General features: G+C 42.2%; 1 protein-coding gene across 6 annotated transcripts in view; it reads right to left on the bottom strand.

Annotated features, from left to right (window-relative positions):
• The window catches only part of EPS8 (EGFR pathway substrate 8, signaling adaptor), a 199,289-nt gene that overhangs the window by 84,693 nt on the left and 102,386 nt on the right, over positions 1-12,210 (bottom strand). For 3 of the 6 annotated variants that reach the window (XM_074938382.1, XM_074938408.1, XM_074938423.1), the window contains one exon: positions 5,022-5,225. The exons of 2 other annotated variants lie outside the window; for them this stretch is intronic. The gene's annotated coding sequence lies outside the window, so the exon portion shown is untranslated. The remainder of the gene's footprint in view (positions 1-5,021; positions 5,226-12,210) is intronic. One more of the 6 variants, XM_074938416.1, reaches the window with a different exon arrangement.

The following is a 12,210-nucleotide window of genomic DNA, read 5'->3' as shown; positions in this document are numbered from 1 at the left end:
TGCTGTGCCTGGTTCAGAGCAGGGACTTGAACCTGGATTTCTCCCCCACACAACTGAGTGCTGGAACCACCAAGCCATTGGCTGTTCTGAGGTTCACACATACAGCGGCAGAGTAAAAACAGTGCACGCACAATGCCCGATGTAGGACAATGGCAGGACTGATTAATTTGTGCAAGCTAGTTCATCAGCACTTCTCACTTACACTAGCACCGCAAGCACAAAGTGATTCAGTCTGGTTTGCAGCATGGCATAAATGGTATAAAGCATGGCTTTTAAAGTAGTTGCAGAAAAGCTGAACTTAGGAGTGCTGGAGGCTAATCACTGTATCCAGCATAGATAAGGCCAACAGTGACACCTACTCTCACAATAAAACTACCCTATGTGAAGTGTTTTTAAACATGGTTTAAAAGTACTTCAGGCTAAAACATTTCTATCGTGCTTTGGTCACATCCACAACACAAGGCTAAAAAGCATTAAAACCCTTAGCCTGGAGCATGTGTGGGGTGTGTCTACGGAAACTGCCCCAATTAACAGAATGTTAAACAAAGCTGCCTAAAAAAAAAAAAAATCACCATTCATGTGACAAGCCAAGGTCCAAAACTGTTGTCTTGATGCTCTAAAATGGAGTGATCTCTGAACATCTATTGTAAGAAAGCCTGATTGGGGCCTAACAGACTAAGGGCATACGCTAATTGCTTTAACATGGCTGTGTAGTTGCGGCTCCAGCACTGGGCTAAACCCACCTCCATAAGGGGAGTAGCTCCCAGCACTATCTACACTGCCACTTTACAGCACTTAAACTCGCATCGCTCAGGGGTGCGTTTTTTCACATCCCCGAGCGAAGAAAGTTTCAGCGCTGTAAGTGGCCGTGTAGACAAGCCCTTAGAGAGGAAAGCTGGTGGTGTGGTTATGACCCTGGACTAGGGGCTTGTCTACAGTACATATTCTGCAGTGGCACAGCTAAGGAGCTGTAGCACCGTAGTGGAGATGCTTTCTGTAATGACAGAAGTGGTTTTTCTGTCACTGTAGTTATTCCACTCTCTCAAGAGTCAGTAGCTCTTGGGAGGGAAGACTTCTTCCATCGACCTAGCGGTGTCTATACTGGGGCTTAGGTCGGCGTAACTACATCTCTCAGGAGTCTGAGTTTTTCACACCCGAGTGACACAGCTAGACCAACCTACATAGAACAGGCCTCAGATTCAGGAGATCTGGGTTCAACCCCCAGCCTTGCCACACACTTCCTTTGGTGACCTTGGGCAAGCCACCTAAGCTCTGTACCTCAGATAATCATCTAACAACTGGAAATAATAATACTTACTCCCTTTCATTTTTTGTCAGGCCACATCTACACTACACAGTTCAGACAATGCAGGTTAAGCTGGCATACAGCTGCTGACGTTTGTACATTGTTCCAGCCCACACATACTTGGGAACTTGTGTTAGCACTGCCCATACTCACCATGGTCAGGTTCCCCCCATGCCATGTTCTCCATCCCATTATACTTCTGCACAGCCCACAATTTTTGAGCCTTTAAAAAAAAAAGACAACAAAAAAAAAAACCTCCCAGAGTCCTGCATGGCACTTTTCGGTCTCTCCTCTCTCTCTGACAGAAGCTTGGGTCATGCAGAACTCAGGACAATTCTCATGAGCATTGCTAATAAAGTGCACATGATTCTCTTGTATTTGCTGAGCTTGAATCAATACTACTATAACTTGGATTGTGATGAGCAGGGATCCTAGTTTTCTGCAATAAAAAAATCAAAATTCTCTGAAAAAAAAACACCATAAAAATACGTTTTTCCATGATTTAAGTGAAACACCGAACTTCGGTTTCCCTAACTGCAGTATGTGTGTGTGCGCGTGCGCATATATCAGTTGAACACATTTTATTGATATATTTCCAATTTTTAAGCAAGTTCAAAGCCTACCAGTGCCATCAATCATTATAATACAATAAAATTAATAGAATTGCAATTTGTATTGGTTACATATACCACATACTTCTATGTCTGTATTCATGCTAGGTAGTTGTAGGTAGGTAGTTGTAAAAGCTGGAATGATCTAGTCACAGTGCATTGTTTCTTCATTGTTAGTGGCCCTGCTGTTCCAACCCTTCCCCCCCCCCTTTTTTTTTTTGTTTCTTTTCGTTCAGTTTGTTTAGCACTTTCCATGTGTTCTACAATTGTCTACCTTCGAATGCAATCTACAGCCTTGCTGCATACAGTACAAAAAAGCACATCATCATCAATATGAAATTTGTCCTTGCCAAACTCAGTGACAAGGTCTTTAGGGGTAATTTTTAACTTTTTTGGCATCTTTTCATAACTTTAATTACTCACGTCTGGATGCTGAAGTGAAATTTGAGATGCTTCCAGCATACAGAGGTTACATGTTTTCATGCATTTTAGTTGAGTATGTTTAGCTATGTAAATTAAAAGCGCATTCAAAAATCAAGCACAAAAGGGGGAGGTTGTGCACATTGAATAAGTGACACTGGTATTTTCAGGAACATTCAGTTAATAGTTAATATATGTTATTTTCCCACAAAATGTAAACACTAAATCGTCTCTGTAAAAACACAAATTCTGCATTTTTCCAGGGCAAACGGATTTCTAGGATCACTGAATTGCTATAGGTCAGTGGAAAATCAGTTTGGAGTTATGAAATCCACAGTGGAAGCCATTGCTACCCAAGTGTGTAAGGCCAGGAAGAGTCTCCTGCTACACAGTACTGTGACATACAGGAAACAGTGGACGGACATGCAGCAACAGGGTTCCCAAACTGCAGTGGGGTGATCGACAACATGCATATCCCTGTTCTGGCACCAGCACACCTAGCCACTGGAGTACATCAACAGAAAGGTATACTTTTCCACGGTTAGGCAAGTGCTAGTGGCTCATTTTCACTAATACTGATGTTAGCTGGTCAGGGAAGGTACATGACACACATTTTTAAGAACACTGGACTTTTCGAAAAACTGCAAGCAGGGACATTTTTTCCTGACTGGTGGGTTACTATTGCGGATATTGGAAGCAAAGAGTGATCCTGGGGGACACAGCCTATCTCTTGCTCCCCTGGTTCATGACACCAACCACTGGCCAACTCAACAGCACCAAGGAAAGATTCAACGACTGGCTCAGCGGATGAAGAATGACTGTTTAATGTGCTTTTGTAGAACAAAGGGACACTGACACTGCTCACTAGATTGAATCTCAGAGAGAAAAAAAAACATCTGCATGGTTATAGTTGAATGTTGTGTACCTCATAATATCTGAGAGGCAAAGGGGAGAAAATTGCCACCAAAGTAGAGGGGCAAGTTTGCCTGGCCATCTGCTGAACTTGAACAGCCCAAGAACAAGGGCTATTTGAAGAGCTAACCCCGGAGACCATGTTAACAGTCAGTCACAGTGGCATTCCCTGATGCTTTTATGAAATTGTGACCGCTATGCGTACTTAGATTAAATATAGGTGGATCTTTGCCTCCAACTTTGAATTCCATCATGCTTGGTGTAAAATAATAAAGATACTCTGAGTTTCCAACAACACGACTTTATTGTGTGCAAAAGAAACAGGCAACAAAACGGAAGTGAACACACACATACAAATTAAAAAAAAAACAAAACCTTTTACCAACACTGTAACTGAGTGAACTAGGCTTTAAAATCCCAAGTGAAAATGGAAGTAAACAGTGAACATTTATGTCCATGTATCTAAACTATAGTAGGTAGTGGATACATATTCGCTGACCTATGGTTGGTGTACGTGGAGCGGTTGTTCTACTTATTGTTCACCAGCATGGAGCGGTAAAGGTAAGGATGTAAACCATTTTGCCACATGGTATGTTGAGGGGTATAGGGAGCAGCGACGATGAACTTCACCAAGGACAAAAGGCTGATGAGTCCAGAGCCTTTAGGCATGTAGGCCAATAATGCTCTGCAGCATCTGAGTTTGTTGCCTGAGCAAACCAATCATGTCCTGGTGCATTCCCCAACATGTATCTCGGTCCTTTTTACTCTCCTGTAGCAATCACACACTATTCTTGGTCCTTCTCCATGATCCCATTCACATGGCCCGTCCAAAACTTGTGTTCATGGTTCAAGACTGGAAAGGACTACAGGATCTTACAGAATGTATCCTCCCTGTTTTTTTCCCTCCTGACCTGAGTCAGGCATTCAGCACAAAAGGACAGTGCACCCCTCAAGGGCACCATACCAGAAGCTGTTGTTAAAACACAGACAGAAACACCATTAGATCTACGGTCACAACAGAAAGGGAAAGATAAGTCTCAAAACTCCCTTACACTATTCCCATAATTCCCATTGAAGTATCTCATTGCAGCACTGTTCTGCAGCTTCTACCTTGGCCAATAGATCCTTGTGTGGAGATGGATGTTCTGTAGCAATGCTAGTCACCCCTACTGTGGTATGGGCATTGGGAAAGCACAGTAAATATTGGCACTATTTTCACAAGGAGTGGTGATTTTGGCTGGCATCTCACTCCTAAGGATGACAAAGGCACAGAGAATCCAGCTGCCACTGGCGCCCCAAAGCCACCTGGGCCCATATGCTGCTGGTCTGTTTACAGAAATGGTGCCAGCCATACTCAGCACAGCATGGCATGGGGAAGTCTCCTACTGGTGGAGATAAAAGTTTGATTGAAATCTCCCAAGAGAATAAAAGGGACCATCCCTGTGCAGATAAACAAAGTAAACAAGGCAAAGATATAAAAAGCAACTCTACCTCTGTTTGTTCTACCTCTATCCAAGCCCAGGGCACTGATCTGATGTGGATTGTGTAATCAGACTGCCATACAACTCTTTTTGAATGTATCCCCTAAACCTTTTATTTTCTGACATTATCAAAAAAGTCAACATCTTTGTTCTCTAAACTTACGGAAGGGATCGGTGCCACTTTTCAACGGGGAAGAGGGGGTTAGGGTTGAGAAAGGGAGAGAGATGAGGTTTGAGGGGAAAGGAAAATATTATAAATGAAATTAAGGAATAATGTCTGTATACACTTACTCAGGCTCCCTTCCCCTTCTCATCAGCAGGCTCATCTGCACTTGCCTGGTGAGACTGGCTAGAGTCTCTCGCAGAGTTTCCAACAGTTCCTGGCTTGAGGCATGGTTTGAGTCTCCTTCCTCCTTTTCACTGTTCACAGCAGGGGTCTCTGCTTCGGGCTCCTCCAGAATGCCCAAAGTCATCCATAGCGTGCTGCTGGGGTCACTGCCAAATATAGCATGCAGCTTACTGTAAACGTGGCAGAGCTGCAGGGGAGCACTTTTTGACACTCTCCCCTGCTTTCACGCAGCACTGCTATTCATCCCTGTTGCAGCATCCCCTGCACAATCTGCATATAGATGTCAATATTTCCATGGCCGTTCTGCAACTCTGCTTGCACTGCCTCCTCTTTCCAGAGGCCCAGGAGAGCCACAACTTCTTGTCTGCTCCAGGCGGGAGCACATCTAGTAGCTCTGTGTGTGCATGCAGCTAGCACACTCGGATGCACAAAGCAAAGGTGAGCTAATAGCAGCGTTCACCAAAGTTTGCAAACAGGAGAAGTCATTTCAAAAACACACTGGAGTTTTCAAGGGTGGGGAAGAGGTGGTTTCTCTGACCCCTGGGCAGTGAAATTCAAAATGACGACTGGAGCGGTGACTATCACAAGGATAGGGGTATTAAGGGATAGCTGCTGGAGGACTTTCAGGGTCAACACAACAAATGCATTGTCTACACCAGGGATGGGGTAACTTTTTGGCCCGAGGGCCACATCTGGGTATGAAAATTGTATGGCAGGCCATGAATGCTCACAAAATTGGGGGTTGGAGTGTGGGCTCCAGGGTGGGGCCAGAAATTAGGAGTTCAGGGTGCGGGAGGGGATTCAGGGGGTTGTGGTGCAGGCTCTGAGGTGGGGCGGAGGATGAGAGGTTGGGGGTGCAGGAGGGTGCTCCGGGCTGGGACTGAAGAGCTCAGGGGCAGGAGGGGGATCAGGGGTGCAGGCTCCAAGTGGCGCTTACCTCAGCTCCCAGAAGCAGCAGCATGTCCTCCCTCTGGCTCCTATGCAGAGGCACAGCCAGGCGGCTCTACACACTGCCCTATCCACAGATGCCACCCCTGAAGCTCCCACTGGCCGTGGTTCCTGGCCAATGGGAGCTGCGGAGGCAGCGCTTGTGGCAGGGTAGCGTGCAGAGCCCCGTGGCTGCCCCTATGTGTAGGAGCTGAAGAGGGGATATGCCGCTGCTTCAAGGAGTCACGCAGAGCAGGGCAAGCCCCCGACCCTGCTACCCAGCTGGAGTGGGACAAGCCCTCAACTCTGCTCCCTGGCGGGAGCTCGAACATCAGATTTAAACGTCTGAAGGGATGGATGCAGCCCCTGGGCCGTAATTTGCCTTCCCCTGTTCAAAAGTTAAAAACTAAAACTCAAATTAGAGGAAGTTTGCTAATCAGGCAGCCAGCTTTTCTTCGAGATCATTTCCTTTAGCCCCTCCACTTAGCTTCATCACAACCAGCCATTTAAGATGAGATTCCCAATTTTGCAGTATCTTAGCATTTTTAAGCTTCATATATTTACATTTTCTGGTTATAAAACAGACTTTTTAATGTAATGAGGTTCCTTAAAATGAGACATTTCAGATGCTGCTAAAGGATTCCTTTTTAAACAAAACAGCACTTTCATTCTTTAAACTAAAAGCAAAATAATCTCTTCTATACTCTAAAATGACTTGCTATCATTACTCCACCGACACTAACAACTACTGCAGAAGGGAATCTCATTGTCCTGTTTCTGGATAGAAGCAGTTTCCTATCACAGTTTAATCCTGGTTTGGTTTTTTGTAGAATTGAAAGGACCAAACTGTTTTAACTGTATACCCAGACTTGACCTGCAAAGTCAACCATTGTAGAATGACTTGGCAACACTATTCAGTTAAGATACAGGGCTGAATCTAGGGTGAACTAATTTAAATCAAAGCAATTGAAATCATGATTTAAAATCAGGAAGCAGGAAACTGACTTAAATAAAAAAATGTGATTCTGTTTAAAAGCATTGATTTTTACCCACCCTGGCTGAATCCACTAATATAGCATGCTAGTTACCTATGAGAACCAATTTCTAAACCAATAGTAGGGATTGCATCTGATCTCAAAACATGGCAGTGCAGACCACTAGCCACTAAACGCTGGGGGCACATTCTCTATACATTCTTCCCTCCATCCCCCTAGGAACCAGGTCATATATGAGCATTGGGAATGGAACCCAGATCCCCTGTACTGGCACTAAGCACAAACACCAAACCATGAGAGACAGGAGAGTCCCAATCTTCACCTGCAATAAAGGAGCTAATGCTCAGTATTTTGATACAAGACGTATAATTTCATTTCCCCATAAGCTACAAAGACATGTTTATCTGAAGCTTGATTCAACAGGAAATGCCCTGTGTAACTAGGGGGAAACAAAACCAAAAGGTTACAAAGGCACCTCCCAGCAAGGCTGACCTGAGAAGGAAGTTCAGAGTGACATTTGACATCAGCCATAAAATCTTTCTACTTTAAAGGTTATATCGAAAAAATATTAAACAAGGTTACTGGTAGCTTATCTCCATTTATTTATTCGTTGGCAAAGAATGCAAACAAATGAATGGAGATGAGCTACCAGTAACCTTGTTTAATATTAAACCTGCCTGATTAGAAAAGGCTGCTTATCCTCGGTTTTACCTGGACCAAGTGACATGCAAATAAAGCATTAAACATAAAATATTGTTAGACAATCTGAAAAAGTCCTTGTGACTTCAACTGTTAAGGTGATTTATAAACCAAAAGAAGCTTTTCTGTATTAAAATTTTTAAAAGAATGATTTTTTCTTCTCACGAGGAAATTCAAAATTAATTTTTCTGTTTTGTTTTGGCATTTGCAATGCAAAATGAAGTGAAAGTCTCAATTTGAATCAACAGGAAACTTCTCATTTCATTTCAAATGTCATCAAAAATAAAACATTTAATCAAAATCCAATTTTTGTGGAATAGTTCCAATTTCAACAAACCTGCATTTTCTTGCAAAAAATTTTCTCTTTGAAATCTGTTTCTGAAGGTCTGACCTTAGGAGGCAGGCCAGTCCTCGTTTACAGACAGCCCCCCAATCTGAAGCAAATACTCACCAGCAACTACACACCACACCACAGAAACATTAACCCAGGAACCAATCCCTGTAACCACTGTTCCTTCTAAGGTGAGCGCATGTGCGCACGCACACAGATCCTAAACCCCATGCACACAGCGAAACACCATGCACACAAAAATTTGCACGGAAGCAGAACAAATTTGCACAGAAGAAATTTTTTGTGCACACGGCCTGTCAAAAATTAGAGGGAACATTGCCTGTATCAAACCTCATTGCCTACCCTGTCCCCATATCTACTCTAGTGATACCATCAGAGGACCCAACCACATCAGCCACACAATCAGGGACTCATTCACCTGCACATCTGCTAAATGTGATATATGCCATCATGTACCAGCAATGACCCTTTGCCGTGTACATTGGCAAAACCGGACAGTCTCTACATAAAAGGATAAATGGACACAAATCAGACATCAGGAATGGTAACATACAAAAGCCGGTAGGAGAACACTTCAGTCTTCCTGGACATTCTATAACAGATTTAAAAGTGGCTATACTTGAACAAAAAAACTTCAGAAACAGACTTCAAAGAGAAACTGCAGAACTAAAATTCATTAGCAAATTTAACACCATTAATTTGGGCTTGAATAGGGGGGACTGGGAGTGGCTGGCTCACTACAAAGCAACTTTGCCTCTCCTGGAATTGACACCTCCTCCTCAATTATTGGGAGTGAACTACATCCACCCTGATTGTATTGGCCCTGTCAGCACTGGTTCTCCACTTGTGAGGTAACTCCCTTCTCTTCATGTGTCAGTATAATAATGCCGGCATCTGTAATTTTCACTCCGTGCAGCTGAAGAAATAAGTTTTACCCATGAAAGCTTATGCCCCAATAAATCTGTTAGTCTTAAAGGTGCCACCCGACTACTTGTTGTTTTTCTGAAATGTTTGCAACTCTGAACAAAACGTTATGGTGGTTCTTTCAAAAGCTGACAACTGAACATTGACTTAATGCAGCTTTGAAACTACTACGCAGAAGAAAAATGCTGCTTTCCCTTTATTTTTGTAGTAGTTTATGTTTAACACAGTATAATAATTTGCCTCTCTCTCTCTCTCTCCCTGCTGTTACTGCCTGAGTGTGTACTTCCAGTTCCAAATCAGTTGTGTGGTTGACTGGTCAGTTCACAACTCTGATGTTTGTAACTCTGAAGCTCTAGTGCATACTGGCAAAAGTTCAGTTTTACTGGTATAATTGTCTCTACACTAGAGGCTTCTGCCAGCACAGCTGTGTTGGTCAGAAATTACACCTCTTCCTACCCCCGACTGACATAGCTACACCATCAGAGGTTTGTAGTGTAGACACGGCCTCAGCACTCAGTTGCTTCCAGCTGCTCACTCACTCCCAGAAAGTCTCTGTACTTTGATGGTTATTGCTCATGCTGACTTGCTGTATTCAATAAAATAGTTTGCTAAAGCAAATTCTTAGTAAAGGAACCCCAGACATATTCCTGACATAGCTTCACCTAATCAACAGAGTGATAGCATAGGGCCCATAAATTCAGCATGTAGCAACATTCCCAAGAACACACACACACACACAAAACCACCAGGACACTGGTAATTTAAAAGTCTTTCCTGCCTCCCAATCAGGGTGGTGCACTATAGCAATATGCAATGAACAATGTGGCATGTTGACTTAAACGGTATAATGAAATCATCACAATTGAGACCCAGTTCTTTCTAGATCACGTGGCTTTTACCTGCCTGTTTGAATTCTGAGTCGTTTCATTTGGAAACAGCAAAAACTTCAGGGACACCTTCACCACTCCTGAAGTTAAAAGGCAGACGTATGATAATATGTAGTAAAAGGACAGACCTTGGGCACAAGCTACTAAATGCTCAGCATGTTCGGAAATCAGGGAACTCAAGTAAGTACCTACATTGAATCAAGAACCGGACTTTGGTCAAGATTTTCGGTGACCATTGACTTTTTTGCAAGTATAGTGTACACATGCTAAAGATTAATATGCAGCCATATTACTACTAGACAACTGTGCAATTCAATAAGTATTACCTTAAAAATTAAACATGAATATACTGATTAACCTTCAGTGAGCCTATGATTACACTGCTTATATACACTGATACAAAAGGACAAGGATATGAAAAAAATTGAGACACTAACATCATAGTTGCAATATTGGAATGATGTATTACTGATGGCTACAAACAGAGATACATGATCAGGGAGATCGAACAGTAAGGAGTTACATAAATGGTTTAGATGGGTTTCATGGCTTCACATCCTTGTATATCTCTTTACACTTGTTATTTTAAAACAACAACCCTACGTACTAAATCCTGCTCACCTGTACTCCCATAAATCTCTCACTGAAGGCAACAGTAAAGGAAATATGATTTGATCCTTTAAACGTATTCAGAGTTTTTCCTCAATAATATAGTGAGGAAAAATGTAAATTCTAGTTTGAAACTTAGTTATTGGTGGGGAAGCTTTATAGAATACATATAGTATTTTTCATTTCATGAACTGCATATCTGATTTATACCCTGATCCGGCACTCAGATTTGTGTGGACTCCCTATATCCATGCAGAGCTTTCAGTTGTCTTCTCTAAGAGAAGAATCCTCTAACTAGTCAAGGTTGGCTGTATTTAAAAAGAACAGGAGGACTTGTGGCACCTTAGAGACTAACAAACGTATCAGAGCATAAGCTTTTATGGGCTACAGCCCACTTCATCAGATGCATAGAATGGAACATATAGTGAGAAGATACACACACACACACACACACACATATATATATATATACACATACATACACACACACACAGAAGGTGAAAGTTTCCATACAAACTGTAAGAGGCTAATTAATTAAGATGAGCTATTATCAGCAGGAGAAAAAAAACTTTTGTAGTGATAATCAAGATGGCCCATTTAGACAGTTGACAAGAAGGTGTGAGGATACTTAACACAGGGAAATAGATTCAATATGTGTAATGACCCCGCCACTCCCAGTCTCTATTCAAACCCAGGCATCAGAGGGGTAGCCGTGTTAGTCTGGATCTGCAAAAGCGGCAAAGAGTCCTGTGGCACACCGAATTTTTTGTGCTTTTCATTTTTGGATACCCAACTGTAGACACCGACAGGTATGAGTCTTAAAGATCCTGAAAATGTACTTATGGGTGGTCACCACCTCTGTAACACTTAACCCTTAATTGTCTAGAATTTCAAGGGGAAGTCCAAGGAGGAGAGTTTTCCTTTCCCGACCAGGCACATTAGATAAAAATTAAACTCATACACTGTTTCAAATAAAGAAATATTGGTCCCACACACAATTGCCATTCAAAGGTCACGTTTTTATAGCATTAAAAAAAAAAAACCCTGAGCCCTTGACAATTTGTTCACGTATGCCAATAAAAGAAAATTGGATTAATGCCAGCATTCACCCAGCAGCATTTCAAATAAGTATTTAAATAGTTATGAAATCCTGAAAAAACATGAGCACTATTTTTTCTGATAATCTTTTTATCCTTGCTTCATCTCCTCCTCCTAGGATGGGCTGTTTTCATTTAGAAAGTCTTTGGATAGACTGCAGAGCCATGTACATAGTAAGAGGCAGCAGCAAGGACTGAACATTGGGTTTTTAAATGGTCCATTTTTACTAGCTTATTAAAAGTTAAGAACAAACTATATTTTGCACTTTTTGAGCCATTTGCAGTGTTGCCAACTCATGATCTTATGAATTTTGCAATATTCCACATTTTTCTAAAAGCCCGAGCGCCTGATGTAATTACATTTCATTTTTTTTAAAATAAAGCAAGCTCCAACCCTCATGGTTTCAGAGAAAAATTGTGACCCAGCTGTACCCTGGAGACTCAAACTAGGAGGCCAATAAAAAGAGCACAACATTTATTTTTAAATATAATAATTTTAAGAGAATTTGGATTTTTGGGACCTGACTCATGATTTTTGAGTACTTGGGATTTGCTACACTGAACTTGATGCCATTGGACAGGCAGGTGACTAACAAACTTTGACCCCAAACCCATGCTGGCATCTCTGATAGATACACACA

The sequence above is a fragment of the Natator depressus genome, chromosome 1 (genome assembly GCF_965152275.1).
Source record: "Natator depressus isolate rNatDep1 chromosome 1, rNatDep2.hap1, whole genome shotgun sequence".
Classification (NCBI taxonomy): domain Eukaryota; kingdom Metazoa; phylum Chordata; order Testudines; family Cheloniidae; genus Natator; species Natator depressus.
This window is presented reverse-complemented; position numbering and strand designations above follow the sequence as displayed.